The following is an 18639-nucleotide window of genomic DNA, read 5'->3' on the forward strand; positions in this document are numbered from 1 at the left end:
AATTCTGAATGATAACCTTGCTGGGTAGAATATTCTTAGATTCTTGGTTGTAGGTTTCTTCCTTTCATCACTTTGAGTACATTGTGCCATGATTTTCTGGCTTGCAAAATTTCTGCTGAAAATTCAGCTGACTGTCTTATAGGAGTTTCCTTGTTTGTAACTAGTTGCTTTTCCCTTGTTGCTTTTAAGATTCTCTCTTTACCTTTAATTTTTGTGATTTACTTATAATGTATCTTGATGTGGACCTTTTTGGGTTCTTCTTGTTTGGGACTCTCTGTGATTCCTGGACCTGGATGTTTGTTTTCTTCCTCAAATCAGAGAAGTTTTCACCTATTATTTCTTAAACTAGGTTCTCTGCCCCTTTCTCTTTCTTCTTCTGGGACCCTTATAATGCAAATGTTGGTATGCTTGATATTGTCACAGAGGTCCCTTAAAGTGTCCCCATTTTTTTAAAACCCTCTGTTTTCTTTCTGCGTAGGTGATTTCCATTACTTTGTCTTCCAGATTGCTGATCTGTTCTTTTTTTTTTTTTTTTTTCTTTCTTTTAAGAAACAAATGAGGGATATTTGTTTCCCTACATTGATCTTATTTTCAGTAGGTAATATCATTGAGTTATGTAGGAACCTCTAGCATAACCACACTTAATGACATTTTTAATCCAGTGACTGGCTAAAAAACAAGCAAAGAATTTAAATAAGTTGACCGGTTTGAAAACCAATTAGAATGCCAAGGCTGTGTAATCTACGTTGTTTCCCTCTAGTGTGTTTTTCATTTCAGTTATTGTATTCTTCAACTCTGATTGCTTCCTTTTTTTTTTTTAATATTTTCTAACTCTTTTTTGGAGTTCTCACTGTCTTCATCTATTCTCTTTTGTTCAGCAGTCATCTTTATGTTTGTCATCTTGAATTCTTTATCAGGTAGATTGCTTATCTCTGTTTTGTTTAGTTCTTTTTCTGAGGTTTTGTCTTGTTCCTTCATTTGTAACCTATTTCTTTGCCCCTTCATTTTTTCCTAATATCTGTAGGTGTTTTCCATGTATTAGGTTGGTTGTTTTTTTTCCCTGATCTGTGAGACGTGGTCTTATGCGGCCCAGCAGCATGCTCCCTCCTGGCCACCAGAGCTTGGTGCTCCAGGGCTGTCTTCTATGTGGGCTGCTTTGGTTGTGGCAGGGCCAAACACTGTGGGTTCCTGGTAGGCGGGTCTGCCTCCTGGTCCAGTTGGCTCATGCAGTTTCACACGAACACTGGTGGATGAGTCAGTCTTCCTGGGCACCTTTCTATGAGGCCCCATGGTGCTCTGCTGCTGTGGGTGCACTGGTGGGCTGGGCAGGCCCCTGCTGTGGCCGACTGAGGCCTGGCTGCTTGAGTACAGTGAGATCATCCTGGTGGGTGGGGCAGGCCCCTGGCCTGGCCAGCTGTGCAGCCTGGTGTCATGTGACTGCTGTGGGCCCACTGTGGGTGGAGGAGGCCCCCTGGCACAGCTGATTGTGAGCCCTGGCATCATGGCAACTAGTGTGGGTGTGCTGGTGTGTGGGGCAGACCAGGCCAGCAGTAATAGGCCTGACAGAGGAATCAAAAATGGTGTGTGTCAGCTCTGATGTCAGCACAGTCGAATGAGTTCATAACAATGGATGCTGCCAATGTTTCAGTCCCTGGAGGGAGTTCCAGTTGCCTCCTGCCTCTCTGGGAGGCCCTTCAAGATACACATGAGTCTGACCTAGACACCATTCAAACTGATGTCCCAGTGCTGGGACTTGGAGTGTGTGAGATTTTTAAAGAGTGGGGTGTCAGTTTCCTGCAGCCCTCCTGGCTCTCCTGAACAAAAGCCTGCAGGTTTTTAAAGCCAGAAATTTTCGGGACTCATCTTCCTAGTGCAGTATACCTGGGCTGGGAGCCTGATGGGGGTCTTGAACCCCTTGCTCCTCGGGGAGCACCTGCACGGTGGTGATACTCCTCCTGCTTGTGGGTCACTAACCTGGGAGTGCGGGTTTTGACTTAACGGTGTCTCCACCCGCTTCTGCCTATCTTCTGTCTCCTCCTACCTGGCTCCCTCTTTATATCTTTAGTTGTGGAACGTCTTTTGTTCTGCTAGTCTTCAGGTCATCCTCAGAGGCAGTTGCTGTATAAGTAGTTAAGTAGTTATAATATCTGTGTGCCTCTGGGAGGAGGTGAGCTCAGGGTCTTCCTGCTCCTCCGTCTTGATCCACCTCCCCCAAAGCACATTTCTTTGCTTGATTCATTTATGCATTTCATTTCTTTTTCCTCAAAATCCTGCCTATTCAAGAGTCTTATGAAATATCATCTTCTCCCGTCCTGTCATGATGATACTTTTTTCCTTTTCTAACGTGCGGTGATGTCCTTTATCTGTTTTACCAGAAGTGCTGCGTCAGCATTATGTGTAGCTTATTGGTAGCAGATTCGCAACTCTAACCCACACTCTAAACGTCAGGATCTGTATTTTTATAAGCTCCTCGTGTAATTCATATATACGTTAAAGTTAGAGAAGTTTTGCTGTAAGCCTCTTTTATGGTATTTAATAGTATATTATGTTAAATTACAGTTATTTTTGTATTTGCCTCTTTTTCTGCATTTGGTTGAACAATTCCTAGGTGTTGGAAACTACAAGTTGGTTCATTTTATTTCTCCTGCAGTGCCTAACATGCTGTTTTACATACACAGGTATCAAAAGTACTTATACAAATATTATTTGTTAAGTTGGATCAACTCTAGGAAGACTTCTTTCTGTTTTTTGAAAAGCTTTATTTCTACAGTCAGCTTCAAATATCTGGTATTCAGGGAATCATTTTGTTGATAAAACAGGAACTTCCATAAGCTACATATAGTTATTAGATTTCTGCTGGAAAGGGAGAGCTGATGGCTTAGAGAGCTCATTGTGTTTCACAAATCTCTAAAGACATTTTGATTCGATTCCTAACACCTAGAGTTTTTTTTCACAATGTACAAATGTAGATTGTGCTAACTCTTTTGGTATCCACGCTAATATATGAGATTTATCTATTTCCTCTGACCTTCAATTCAAGAAAAGAAGTAAGTGCATTTTGTGCATTTATCAAACATACTTTGTTCTGTAATGTTTATCTGTTAATATTCGTGGGCTAAAATGTTGCAGAGAAAGCCAGCTTTCCTAGATACCTGCTCTTGCCCACTGTCAGGGATCTTTTCACTTCCTTCTGATCTTGTTTTATGGCCTCTCAATTTTTTTGCACTGGAAAAAAAATTGATAGTAAATCAAATTAAATTTATGAGAATTCTTTGGGAAATGCTATTTGCATGTGCCATTCCAGATACTTCATGAAATAAAATAAAGCTCCACGAATGATATTTAGCTGGCTTTCTAAAAGGCAAACAATCCGTAAAAAGCGAAGCAAATGTATGTAATTTAACTGTTAGGTGGTTAATTTAATTGATAGATAACTTCATTACACATGGTATTGTATGGGGTGTGTGTATCTGTGTTTGGGTGTTTATGTTTAGAAAAGTATGGTTTGTTAACTTTGTTTTGGGGGTGCTTATAAGATTAGTTTGAAAATTCTATTCAAAACTCTTCCATGGTCAATCCTGTCACATAGCATTCAATAAAACATGATAGTATGAGATCTCAGAATTGTTTCATAGAATGAGTCCTGTGTCTTAGCCAGCTTAGGCTGTTATAACGAAACACCATAGACTGGGTGGCTTATACAACAGACAGACTTCTCACAGTTCCGGGGCCTGGGCAGTCCAAGATCAAGGTGCTGGCAGCTTCTCTTCATGGTGAGGGTCCACTTCCTGGCTTGCAGATGACCATTGTCTCTTTGTGTCTTCACATGTTGGGGAGACAGAAAGAGTTCTGGTTTCTTTTCCTCTTTTTTTATTTTTATTTTTTAATTAATTAAAATTTTTTTTTACATTTTTTATTGAGTTACAGTCATTTTACAATGTTGTGTCAAATTAAGGTTGTTAATCCCATCATGAGCCCCAACTTCATGACGTCCAAAACTTAATTAACTCCCAAAGGTCCTGCCTCCAAATACCATCACACTGGGGTTAGGTCTTCAACATACGAATTTTGGGGGGACACTTTCAATTCATTGATAGAGTATGAAAATAATTTTTTAAATCTAAGGCTGCTGAACCTGTTAAAAATACCCCATTTGGAGTGAAATCTGTTTTATTAAATACACAGTGACCTTGGAAGTTAAGAGACATAGGTAAACTTGCCTTCTCAAGCATGACTCTTGTTTTTATTTTATTGGCAATCAGATTACCTGTAATTGTTCTAAGAATTATCGCAATATGAAGTTTTTAGAATTTTAGAACTGACACTGAAGGGAACTTTAAGATTATTTACTTCATCTCCAACCATATGCAGGCATTTCCTCTGCAACAGTGGTTTTCAAACTTCTTTTCTGAACCCTCAAATCCATTTCTTAAAATAAAATCTTACAAATAAATGAGGAGCTGAATCTGCCATGCTTTAAAGAGAGTGATGAAAAACAGGCTGTTCACCCTCCACCCACACCCCAATTTGAAGTACCCTCAGGCAGAGAAGCTGAAAACCAAAGAAGGGTAATTTATTATAAAATTGAATGACAAGATGCAAACTTCATGGAGACAAACTCCAAATACACAATTTTAAAAGACAGTTGCTTCTCTGAGTATTTACAACAAACTATGGACATCTTAAAGGTGCTTACTGAATTTCCTTTATTTCCTAAAAGAATTTATTTTATAAATACTTTGTCTACATTTTAGATTGTCTTACTGAGTTAAAAATGATGAACCTAGTTGGAATCAGCTGTTATTCCAAGCTATCATGCTTACGCTATGTCAACAGCATTTATTTGTACCAATGCTAATATTTCCATCAAAATTTTGCCTGTGGAACATATGTGCAGTTCTTAATTTTAAAATGTCTGTTCTTGAGATATACTGTGGTGAAGCTGTTGTCAGCTTCTCTATTTCACAGTGCAATCAGCATATAAGTATATAGATATTAGAAAAATATTTGTTTTTTAAAATATGTTGATGTGTGATAAAGATAATCTAATTTGTGAATGCATATGTGTGTGTGGTTACTTTTTATAATGTGAAATAATTAACAATGAATTTGCTGAAAATAAAACATAGGTTAATGAGAAAAAAAAATGCATCTGAATGTGCAGAGTCTTGGTTTTCAATAGGCCTGTTCTCAGAGGAGCCCTGGATTTCATGGAGAACCCTTAGGGGCTACTGTGGATGAGGTTCCTAGTGGCAGAAATCCCTGGGATAGTTCCAGTAGGAGTGATTTCATTTTTATATGTTTTGCATATTGGGCTTCAGGATTAAGATTGTGTTTGGGAGCAAAGCAGGTGAGGGAGCAAAGGTGGTAGAAATGGTGATTATGTGTGTGTATGAGGCCCCAAGGGTGGGAGGGTCCACGACTGAAATAAAGTAAATATATCACTGCTCACTCCTCCTTCCAAAGTTTGGTGCTTGACTGGCACAGTGTTCGAATCACTTGGAGAGGTAATTAAAAGCATAACTTCTGGGTCCCACATCTTGAAACTCTGATTCAGTAGTTCTGGGGTGGGTCCTGGCAATATAAATGAAAAATATAGCAAAACAAAGGAAACAAGTGCACTGAAACACACCACGTGATTTCTCCCATACAGTCAAGTTTGAGGACCTGTACTGCCTATCTGTTGTCAGTAGCCAGTGTGGGGTACCTCCCTACTTCCTAAGGCAATCTATCTGTTTTTTGGTGGATTGTTAAAAAGCTTTTTCCTTATTTAGAGCTGAAATATCCGTCTCTATAATTTGATTGAATTCTCTGCTATGAGTGTACCATGAGTAGGCTGATCATACATCTCAGTTTTCTAGGACAGTCCTAATTTATGACTGTTGCCCTTGGGTACTCAGTATAACGTAAAAGTAGATACACACTCCATAGACAGTGTCTCACTCAGAAGGGACAGCAGCCATGAAGCATGGGGTTGTTAGTTTTTATGGGCTTGGTAACTTCATATGCTAACAAGTGGGAGGATTATTCTAACTACTTTGGAAGGGGCTGGATTCCCAGGAACTGGGTCATTGCCCACTTTTTAACCTTTTATAGTTAGCCCTGGAACTGTCATGGCGCCTGGGGGAGTGCCATTTACCATGCTAGTATAGTACAGTGAGCATATAATGAAGCTCAAGGTCTACTAGAAGTCAGATCTCCTGCCATCTTCAGCCTCAAGGGCTACTGGGAGTTGACTCTCCCACCATTCTGGTGTTAATTGCTGTGTCATTTCTTGAATGGCTGTGCCCTGCCCCCTTCCTTCCTGTCTCATTGCTGCTGTAACAAATTACCACCAATTTAGGGGCTTATAAAAACCACAGATGCAATATTATCTTGTAGTTCTGGAGGTCAGAAGCCCTAAAATGGTTTGGCAGGATTACATTCCTTTGGAAAGTTCCAGAGGAGATTTTCTTTTCTAGACAATTCTAGCTGTGTAGGAGTTGCTTGCATTTTTTGGTTTGGGGCCCCTTATTCCATGTTCAAATCCAGCAATGATTGGTCAAGGATTTCTCACATTGTGTCATTTTGACATTCCTCTGCTGCAGCAAATCTCCCTCTTCCTGCCTCTGTAAGGACGCTGGTGATTACATTGGGCCACTTGGGCAATCCAAGATAATGTCTAAATTCTGAATTTAATCATAACTGTAGCGTCTCTTTTACCCTACAAGGTTCCAGGAATTTGGGGCCATTATTCAGCCTGCTATAGGGAATAATCTATTCTATTCTCCTGCTGACATGTTTTGTACTTATAGGTAGCAATGTCCACCACCAGAAGAAAAATATCCCAGTCTCGCAGTAGAAAATATAAACAGAAAGAGAAATCTGGGAATTCAGTCTAACTTTTGTTGAAGAGGCACAAAGAATATAAAAGCCCTTAATATAACTGCATTTTTAAATAATATAATTGCTTCTGAATGAAAATGAAAAGAATATTATTCTTGGAAGGAAAATGTGTTTCTAATTGGAGTTTATTTTCTTTATATTTATCACCATTTATTTTTAAGACTTATAGGAAATATAGGATATTGTCAAACATTCTGAAGTAAAAAAAGCAAAACTAAACAAAACTAAGCTTAAAGAAACTTAGTTGAAGATTTGTAATTTAGAAATGGAATGAGTTCATTTTTCTCCCCCAGGAGGGCAGATAGAGTAATAGTGTGATGAATGTAGCTTCTTTGACTTATTTCTTACCTTTACTGCAATATTACAGATGTCACCCATCAGACTATTCTATGTTCAAAGTTAGCATAAACAGTTGTTTTAGTGATTATGGTCTTAAAGCAGTAGGATTCAACGTAGTGAAGAGTAAAAAGGTATTCTCCTGTATTAGTTTTCTGTTGCTTTATAACAAATGATCAGAGATTTAGCAACTTAAAATAGCACATGTTTATTATATCTCAGTTTCCATGAGTCAAGAGTACAGGCTCAGCTTAGCTGGATTCTCTGCTTAGGTCTCACAAGGTTGTAATCAGGGTGTCAGTCAGGGCTACACTTCTCAGCTGATTCTCACTGTCTTCTGCTGAACTCATTCAGGTTGGTGGCAGAGTTCAATTCCTTGTGGCTTTATGACTGAGGTCTCCATTTTCTGCTAACTATTGTTTGGGGTTTGCTCGCATCTCCAGAAGACATCCTTTTCTATAGGCAGTTTTGAGATACGATTATTTGCCCTTTTCCTGTAGTCTAGCAGGAGCTTGTCTCTTGGGTGCTTCACCTTCTTTTAAAAGTGTACCCATTAGATTAGATCAGACCCACCCAGGGTGATTTCTCTTTGATTAACTCCAAATCAACTGGTTAATAACTGAATTGGAGGTGATATCCTGTCATATTTACAGGCTCTATCACACTTACCGGTCAGGAATTTTATATGGGTGTGGACCATTGCAGATCATCTTACAACCATCTACCACACTCTCTTTATAAAAAATTGTGTTCCCTGTCACTTTGGATTTCTTGGGAGATGACAGAACTGTGGCTTATGTTAGTACTTGTGGTAGAAATTATTTTCTCTTAATGGTAAAAATTGGTTATCAAGAGCTGTTGTTCATATGTTTGGGACCTTAATCTTCATCTGCACAATATCATCATACTTATTTACATTTCTAAGAAGCAGAACTGAAATGACAAGTCTTTTTCCCCTCCAAAGAATGATTGTAAACACAAATGGCATATGCATGGGATCAAGGATGTGCTACTGTCATTATATGTGGTCGTAATACAGTTTTTTCTCATCATGAAGTAGTTTAACAAACATACAGTATTATTAAGCATAGAAAGAGACCTCCTCTTTCTGCCAAGAACACATGTAGTTTCATTTAGAAAGAACTTTATAGGAATATTTTGAAAATTTTGTATATAACTCAAATGGAGTATCATAAGAAAAATATATGGTATTAGAAACCTATTGATCTCAGAACGAGAGTTGAAATATCATATATTTATCACAACTCTCTCATTCTGAGATTACTTTTTCTCTCTTTACTCTTCCCCTCTTGAATCTTTTCCCACCATTTCTTCAAGTTTAAAAAAACAAAACTGAAGTGTTAATTAAATCTCTTAAATTGTAAGAATTTAAAAAAGCAAATTCTGTGGGCCAAGAGAGGTGATGCTTTTTAAACTTTGCTATTGCCTATTGCACATTTGACCGTAACATCCATTCCTTGTATCTCCAACTCCAACGCTTCTCAGGAAGGAGAATGGGCCGATGACGCTTGCTTGTGAAGGGCTAGAAAACTGCAGGGACCTTGGTGGCTCTCTATGTTAGGTCAATATTCGTATGAGGAATGGGAGAGAAAGGGCTGGTGACACGGTGGTAGAGCTAAAAAAAGGCTTGTTGCCATTTTCTGAGACTAATCTCGATTTGGTCGGGATCTTGGCAGGAAACAGTTGACTGGGGAGAGTGTGGTGGTGGATGGGCAGCATTAAGGGAACCACAAGGGATGAGGCAGTACCCTGATGTTAGCAATGTCGGGGTTGGGGGCACCTATGGTTGTGATGTCCTGATTAGAGCTGTGGCCTTTGTTAGAGGGACACAGCCCACCACCAGCATCTGGCAGGGAAGGAACCAGGAGAATTAATAACCTGATCTCACCGCATGTCTCTCCTTCCCTATCTACCATGTCCTACTGGCATCTCCCATTGTTAAGTCTTTCTGGAAACTGAGGGCAAGGAAGCCCATTGCTGTAGCTCATGAAGGTTAGGCTCCTAGGGCACAGGGTAAGGTGAAAATGAGCTAAGAATCCATCTGGAGGTGAAAACTAAAAAGCATTTGGCAGAGATCTCTAATGTGACTTTTGTGTGCCTTTTGGTGGCATCTTTTGTCCTGCGGAGAGTAGAGTGTTCATTTTAGAGGATAATGCCCTTGGTGGAATATCTACTTAGGTGGTGCCATAACATTAATAAAACATTCCTAAAATCTGGTAACTCTTTTTATCCTCATGCTTCTACTCCAGAGGACTATGTTACAAACAGGAACAAATATACTTCAAGTATCTTTGCCTTTGTTTTGCCTGAACTGACCTTTTCTTCCTTCTCAGCCTGAAAAATTCTAATCACTTTTCAAAAGCAAGGTCAGGTATAATTTCCTGTTGAAGCGTTTCCTGCATCTATCCCATTATCATCTGGCTGATCTTTATTCCACTCCTCCTTTGTCTATAATATTCAATTGAGCATGTATTTAATTTTCTTCTAGCTCTTTTTTTTTTCTCTCTCTCTCTCTCCCATGGCTACCCTCCTCAAGTTTTTTGTTTTTGTTCTTATAAGTCCTTGCTTTCCACATGTTTGACATATAGTAGGTACTCCACAGGGATTTGTTGACTCAGTGAAGTTTTCTGATGGCCTTGGGTTACAGATATGTCACCACGTACAGCCACCAGCAACCATCAAAATTTTACAAGCGCTTTGGACATTAGGCAGGTGGATCGTGTCATCCCTTAAAGTACCACTCTCCTTATTCCTTCAGCTTTTTTGAATAGAAGCTTTTATATTTCTGGGAGACAGTCTACAGAAGTAAGTCCTAGAGTTTCTAAAAGGATTCATTATAGTGATCATAGGATTGGACTTTTCTCTACATCCAGAATTTGGCTACTTTGTCCTTTATTTTGTTAGTCGCTGTGCACTATTTCAGGGTAGTCCTCTGGACAACTGGTGCTCAAGCCCTGTGAAAGATACTAGTTTCCTCACTTGAGAGAGAGCTTCTCTCAGTGTGCTATACCCTTAGTTGAGTCATGGGGATAAAAATGTGTGAGACTTGGGAGTGGAAGTCAGAGGAAGATGGCACGGTGTCCCATCATCCTATTTCCCCTATTTCCTTCTCCCTAATTAGCCAGCTCAGAACTGCACTTGGGGGAGATAAATCTTTGTTCTGCCAAGTGGTTTTGCAAGCCAGAGACTAAGTAGCTTAGCTTAAGCATCACAGCCCCAAACATTAGTTATATACATTGCACATTAAGCATTTTAATTGAAAATAGATGTGTCTATGTGTATCTTTTGGTGTTCCTGGATCAGAAAAACTTGAGGCAGGTGGACCACACGGGGATGAGGCAGTAGGATGCTAACTATACAGATTTCTCAGTAATTTTAAAAAGTAATTCATCATTAATGGATTAAAAAGTAAGGTTCTTCTCGCCATCTCTGTTATTCATAGAAGTATGTACTTGCTGGTGTCTCGTACACACCACTGTTCTTTATTGTTCTTAGGCTTTTAAAAAAATTAATCTCTTTAGTAAAATTACTGAGGTATGTTTTTTTCTTGAATGTCTTGAAGAAATATGTTTCTTTCTTGAATGTCTTGAAGAAATATGTTTCTTCCCATCGACGAACCACCACTGTAATTAAAAATCCATTTAGGGGAATTTCTTTCTGTGGACTTGTGTCACTTACTTTTTATGCAGTGCCTGATCTTTTAGGAAAATAATCCACCAAGACCACAGATGGTCCAGCAAGTTCCTGCAGTGTGTGAGGAACTCTCTTCTAGAACAGAAAGTAGAGGGTTAAAGTGGGGCAGGTTCTAAGTGTGTGCCTACTAACTGGAATGGACTAGGAGAGAGTAAAACAAGGGGCCAGAAATTCCAGTGACTTAGGCCAGAATACCTTAACTTCTAAGAAGTGCAAGGGAGGAAATTAGTGAGGTATAATTAACATTTAGATATCAAATTGAATACTAGCAAGTAGCGTTTGATATAATGATCATCCGCTGACAAGTGAGATAAAAAACAGCAAAATATCTGTTCTGTAAACGGATTCATTGGTGTCCTGTGAGAATAACAAAGGTGTGAGCGAGGTGCCAAGTGGGCTAGTTACAGATAGCTGTAAGTAAAAGAGCCACACAAGGCGGGAGTCGGGTCAGATTGTTGAGTGAACTGGAGAACCACCACAATCACGTGAGGATGAGATCAGAATAACTCAAGCAAAAAAAGAAGAGACAGTTTATAAAGACATTCAGGCAATGGAAAAATTTGTCATGCTTATGAAACCATAGATCAAGGACAACCGTGTTTTCTAACAGGACAAGAGGTTAGCAATGGCCAACCACAAAAGGGAAGGCATGTTGTGTGTTATTCCTTCCCTGTTTGTGGGGAAAAATAAAAATAACTTGACCAATCACCTAGCAAAAGAAAGGTTTATCTCTGGTGATGCTTTTAATAAAACAAGGAACATAGGGATAGGAGAGATGAAGGTATACAAAAAAGTCTGGAAAAGCAAAACTGCATGTGCTTAAATTAAAAATATAGGTTTGTTGCTTGCATCTTTGGACTTACGTTAATGAGTGATGCTAACTTTTCTAATTTAGAAAAAAATTACGGGTGACTGCACAAGTTCTGGGAGGTTATAAATTTTAATGGCATGCATTCGTGTGTTTTCCTTAAAAGAGCATTTCTTAAGTAACTACGAATCATGATTAGTTATTAGTCAACATTCCCATCACTAGCATTTAATCAAATTTAATTCAGTATGAGGACAAAATGTGCCATAATTTGATCCCCCTTTTTAAAAGAACCTGTTACTCAGGAACTTGGTTCTTTTCCATTCTGAATGAAATTTGCTTAACTGGCTATATGGGGCTAGTAAAAATGATAAAATTGAATGAATAAAAATTCCCATTTTGGCTTCTGTTGTACGCTATGCTGATATGAACAGCAGGATAATGAAGCTTGATTATTTATTACTTTGAAAGGGTTAACTTTGGGATTATGACTTTTCATTGCAAAAGAAGGTATAACATTATTCAGCTTGATTATCTCTGCAAGGCAATGTATATTTGCATGTGTGTGTACACATTTATGTGGGTGATATTCAGTGTTGTATTATACTTCTATTTCTGACATAATAATTCTACGTTTAATTCTACTAAAGATTCGGCATACCCAAAGGGTATTTTCAAAGATACGACAATAGTTTGGGAAGCCATATAGTAAAATCATGCATTCTTTAACATGCTGGGAGGCCCACGTGGATTTAAGATGTTAAGATGCCTTGTGAGGGAACTGACTTGGAGAATTTTCAAGTGGTGCTGTAACAACACTTTGTACCTAAATATGCTCTCATTGCCACGTGCTGTCTCATTTGTTCAAAATGCTGTGATGTGAATGTGGTGACAGTAATGCTACCACTTGTCAGATAAGGCTGCTGAGGCTAAGAGAGTGACTTGCCAAAGCTCACAGTTAGCATGTCTTAAGTTCTGTGAAGAGTCTGAGATTTTACCCTATTTACAACTTAACAAGTGAGTCTTTTACTGTTTGATGTCTAGTGGCAGAAGACACAGGACACCTGAGCTGGAGACAAAGGACTTTGATTACTCGTAGGATAGTAAGCATCATGCATTTGGTGGTGATTTGAACCGCTTGCCCATCCCCACACTCCTAATCTGAAGGCTGCAATGCAGGTATACCTAATGCATGGCTGCTGTGCAAGCAGTGGGAGATCAAGAAACAGCAACCTTCTCATCACAGGGAAAATATATATTTTTCTATTTCTTTAATGTATCTGTGTGAGATGATGGAAGCTCACTGAGCTGTTGCAGTAATCATTTCATGATGTTTGTAAGTCCAATCATACTGTGTACCTTAAATGTATATACAGTGCTGTATGTCAGTTATATCTCAGTGAAGTTGGGGGGGGGGGAGAAGAAACACTGAGCTTGGGGATTCACTGTTTTTATTGTTTATTCACTGTTTCCGTTGCTTTGTGGAAGCAAGTCAGCTCTGTGAGGTGGAAGACATTATTCGTAAAGGTTGCTCGCTGCAGATGCACCCTTGAGAAACGATCCATGAAAAGAGCAGTCAGGGTTTGGCATTCTTGGCAGACTCAGCATTGTGTGTGCAGGGATGCGCTGGCCTCATGGTGGGATGCTTCTTCCAATAGTGCGTGGCAGAATTAAACCTTAGAAACAGTTCTGTTGAATTTTATGACTTAAAGTCTAGCCGAAAAGGAAGCAGTTATAAGCCTTTCCCACCCAAATATACTTACCTTACTTTTCTGTCTTATCTAGGACATCTTGAAACTAGCCCTCTTAGCATATTTGGTATACTCAGTTACTAAAACCAGTTATGGTTATTATGAAGGCGGAGGACAGAAAACGGGGCCCAATTTAAGGAAACTTACTGATTTTACTCTCAGACTCTCTGCTAGTCTTCACTAGCTACTGCCACTGCAAAGAGCCCGACAATGATTTCATAGATGAAGTTCCTCATCCCTGTGGCCACAGTAGCATTTGCTATATGTAAAAACTAGAGAGAATAATAGGAACCATAAAGAAATAAGGAAACAACTAATGGTGGATGTAGAGTGTGTCAGAAGAAAAAGGTTGTTTATGGTTACCTCTTTTAAGGCAGGATTTTGCTTTTTCTTAAAGGAATAATTAAAATAGAATTTGAAGTTAGAAAGAACTTTAGGAATATTAAATCCAGGTCCTATATTCATTTTATAGACCAGAAAATTAAGACATAAAATAGTTCAATGTTTGCTCAAGATCAAGTTTCTGGTAACAGAGTAAAGTGATGGGGGGCAAAGTTAGATTATTGTGAGAGTCACATGCCCGGTATTAGAATGTCCCCCCCTTAAGGAGTGCAGTTTATAGGAGTCATTTAGTAAACATTTGTTGAATTACTTTTATGATTGAATAAGTTATATTATCGGTCCTTAAATAATTCAGTTACTAGTGGATCAACAAGAATTCAATTTGATGTCTGTTATTCTAACAAGATACACAAATTGCATGGATTAATTCAAATTTGGCGGGGGAAAGAGAATGCTTTATAAATGTACAGATATTTGAGCTAGGTCTTGAAGAATTGCAAAGAGGTTTCTATGCAGAGATGTAGAAGTCCAGCATTCCAAGCAGCGAGAAAACTGTCCTTTGGCATGGTAAAAAAAGTATTTAAGTTGATCAAGAAATGATCAGTGGTTTGATATAGCTGAGTATCACTAGATTTGAGAGTGGAATTGCAGGTAGAATCCAGATTAGGAAAATCTTAGATATCATGCTAAATAATTGGGACATTTTTCGGGAGAAACACTGTCATTTTCAGGCAGGTTGGTATATGAGATATAAGAGGAAAAAATGAGTTCAGAAATTGGAATCAATAAAGAAGAAATGTCACAAAAGCCAATCAATGAGAAATACGGTGTTTAAAGGTAGCAAAAAATTACCACCCCATAATATTATAATTTGACATAGGATTATTTTGAGCTGAAGGTAATTAAAAGAAACAGATACAGAAAGAGATCTCTGCCCTTCCGCTATTTGCCTAAAAGCAGGACATAACTTTTTAAAGCTATTCTTCCTCTGCTCTCTACCAGGAAGGGCAGAAATTCATTACCAGAGATTGCACCGAAAGATCCCACATTGGAAACTTTATTTAATTAGCCCCTAGCTTCCATTAGTTCCTCCATATATTTACATTCCCACAATTTGCTAGAAACTCAAAATCCTTTTTCTTTTTGTTATGATGCTACTTAAATCCGAGTCCTAACCACTCTTTGAGTCATTCATCACTGAATATTCCCATGTGCATGCATGAACACAAGTTAATAAACTTCTGTTTGTTTTCGTTGTGTTAATCTGTCTTTTGTCAATCTAATTTACAGGGTCCCAGCCAGGGGAATCTAGAAGGGTAGAGGGAAAAAGTTTTTCCCTCCCCTGCGAGTTGTAAATAGGATCGAATGCTGAAGAGAGGTCAGGTAGGATGAAGACTAAAAAGGGTCCGTTGTATTTGGAAATAAAAAGGTCATCAGTGCCTTCTATATAGGCAGTTTCAACAGAGTGTGAGAACAGAAGCAAAATGGTTGCTAAATGCTGATGAAGAGATTCAGAAAATGGAAACATTTGTTTGTGCCTCTTTATCTTAAAACTGAATAATTGACAGCTTTGATCATATTCTCTTTCAAGCCGTCAACCTTCACAAAGTAGAGATCACAAATTACATTTGTTGCTCTATGGCTCTCCGTGGGTTTTCCCTTTCAGATCCCACCCCACTGGTCATTGGCCTGCAAAAGATAAAAAGTTCCATACCTCATGCTAAGGAAAAAGGCACATTCGCTGGTGAAACTGTCCCTATTTTCCATAACAGCCTCACCCTGCCTACATTCATTTCCAACGTAACAATTTTTACAAATCCCATCTCCATTAGCAAATTAATATTGTAGCTAGAACCCACATTGTAGAGTTCTATAATTGGCTTTTATAATATGATATTGCTGCATAGTATTAGATGATCTTAAGTGTTTATGACATAAGCTTTATGCATAATTGTTTTTCTTTAAGAAGCAATTTCAAATATATCTAGTTGTATGATTACACATTTGAAAAAGCCTGCAAGGATTTGTTACTATATCTTAGTAACCTTAGTGTTAACTGAAGTGTTAACCCTCATTATTTCTTGGTATTGGGGTTAGATAAGTATGTTTAATGTTCTTATTTTTCTATAAAAATAGTAATAAAGTATTTCAAAATACTTGGAATAATAAATGTCAGATTTTAGTTTTAGTCTTCCTTATCTGAGGAGAGCTGGTACATTCTGTCTATATTTACTCTCAAATTATAGTTTTTAAATTGAGGTTTGTAACTATGTAAATTTCAAACTCTTCACATCATGAAGGCAGGTGAATTGGCTTGGGTTAGGACTTCATCTGAGAATTCTTGACTTGAGTATACATTTAGGGGATTTGGAATTTAAAATCTGAATTTTTGAAGGGGAATTGAGCAGGTGAATAAGCTGCTAAACTTTGAAGTATAGTCAGCTTCTGATTATCTGCATGTGTCAGAGACCATTCCCTCAGACCTGCTGGGAAACTGCCATTGCCTGCATCCAGTGGGAAAGGGTTCCACCCATCTTGCTGGGTTTTAAAGCCACTCTGTCTCCCTACCCATGCAAATGGTGGAATTGCATATGGTCCGTTCTTCAAATGCAGCTCCCCTTGACATTAGCAAGGATAATAATCAGGTGAGTAGAGTTTAGGAGATTAAGTTCTAGGTGACATTGGCATTCTAAAATTAGCTGTCATATTTGCAATTCAAATAGTATTTATTCTTTATGTTGAAATTGTATCTTATTAGCCAAATAAGTTAGCCTATGGTTGTAATCATTTACTTAAAATTAATGAGGCACTGATTTCAAACAGTAGGCTAGTGCTCATTTTCATTTAGATAGTTGTTTTTATGTTCATCTGTTTTGTTATGTGGAATTTATTAAGCTTCATGGTGCAGCTATAAATCAGGGAGAGAGCAGAATCCTGGGGTAAATGAGGTACCTTTCAGGAGACGGAAAAGCCTGGGCTCAGATATGACTTTATGTTGGAATGCAGAGAGTTAGGTGAGAGCTTCCTAAAGAAGTGAAATCTAAACAGAGATTGAAACCATGAGATGTTCAGGCTGGAAGAGGAGTTAGAAATTGAGAAGGTGGAAAAGAGTGTTCAGGAGAAAGAAAAGGATATTTGAAGGCATGGAGTCTAGAGAAAGCATACCTTGTTAGTGAAACTGGTTAAAAGTAAACCATCAGCACCACCACCATCCCCAACCAAAATCCTTTGATGCAAAGATGGAGCATGGCAAGAGGAGATTGTAGAGCGATTTAGAGATATGCTTAAGGGTTTTCAGCAAGGTAGTGACCAACTTCACATTTTACAAATATCACTGCTTTTGCAATCTGTGGAACAGATTGGGGAAGGGCAAGACTGACACAGGCTGGACAGTGAGGGGACTTCTGCAGTAATCCAAGTAGGAGATAATGGCGGCCTTGCTTAGGGTGGTGTTGATGAGGAAGATAAGAAATTGATGGGCCCAAGAGCTATTTCAGAGATAATTCATAGCTCTTAGGGTTAGATGAGGTAGATGAAGTAGGGGAGAGAGGGTAAGTGAGGCTGACTCTCCTGTTTCTAGCTTGCCAGTAGTCAGGATGGCGGGGAGGGGGTTGGTTTTTCTCTCCATGACTCTCCTGAGGAGGGTGGGGCTTATGATTTTCTCCTCATGATTGGATGAAGTGAGATAGAAGAGGAGGAGTTTGGAAAGAAGGGAGTATGAATTTTGAGAAAGACCACTCATCAAGAAAATGAAGAACTAGAAAGGGAAAGGTGCTTCTATCATGTGCTGTTTGTATAGTCCATGGAGGCAGCTTCTTACAAGAAACCCTTTTGTTTTATTTGTTATTTATCATTTTACCTTTATAACAGTATATAAATATTATTTTCCTCTTCCAATTTTATAATACGGTGTTCTTCAGTCAAATAGTGTTGGATCTAAAAAGAACCTTGGATGTAATAGTTCTGTCAACAGGGGAGGAAATCAGAGCTCTGAGAGAAGGCCACATCACGTCTGTGGAGTGGCAGAAGTCATGGAACCCAAGTCTCCCAAAGGCCACTTCCTGACTCTTTCCACAGTACCCAGCAGGCTCCACTTTGGTTCTTGCATTCCGTTAAAACAAATAAGTGAAGCTGAAGACTTTATGAAAGAAAAACATCATTATCACAGAAGAAGGAAAAAAGGCATAAATATATATTCTTAACACACTTTTTTGCTAGTACAGAATTCCATTTAAGATAAGCAGGGTTACAGAAATGTAGTCTCTTCTCAGTATTGTGATTCCTGTCCTTCCATTGACCTTCCATCCTGATGAACTGGTAAGGGTCAAACCTCAGGTGGTCTGGACTTAGGCTTAGCTTTGTCTCTGATAAATAAATGAACTCGTTCCACTTTTATAGATCTCAGTTTTCATATCTCAGAAAATAAAGAGTATGGGGCCAGATTTCCTTTAAAATCCTTTCTTTCTTCTCTCTGTATCATTTTATATGTTCCATTACTGGTTGTCTCTACTGTCTTCCTTAAAATGCTTCTCCTCCATGGCAAAAAGAGACCTCTTAAAAAACTTAAGTACGATTTAAGTCAGTGACATGTATGCCTAGGATGGTCCTGATTCTGGAGTGAACAGAATAGGGCCAGATTTTGTGTTGTTCTGTTAGCAACATGTCACCATATTTACTTTCCTTCTTGGAAATACAAGCCTTGAAATCAGGAAGAGAAGGCAGAAGAGGAAGTTCCTAGAATCTGAAGTAGATGAGGGTGAGTGTAGGGCAGGTGTAATGCTGTGGTCTTCCACGTGGAGAGAG

General features: G+C 38.7%; 1 protein-coding gene across 17 annotated transcripts in view; it reads left to right on the forward strand.

The window, feature by feature from the left end:
* KIF21A (kinesin family member 21A) overlaps window positions 1-18639 on the forward strand; it is a 139572-nt gene that overhangs the window by 48083 nt on the left and 72850 nt on the right. The window lies entirely within an intron of this gene.

The sequence above is a fragment of the Camelus bactrianus genome, chromosome 12 (assembly GCF_048773025.1).
Source record: "Camelus bactrianus isolate YW-2024 breed Bactrian camel chromosome 12, ASM4877302v1, whole genome shotgun sequence".
NCBI lineage: Eukaryota > Metazoa > Chordata > Mammalia > Artiodactyla > Camelidae > Camelus > Camelus bactrianus.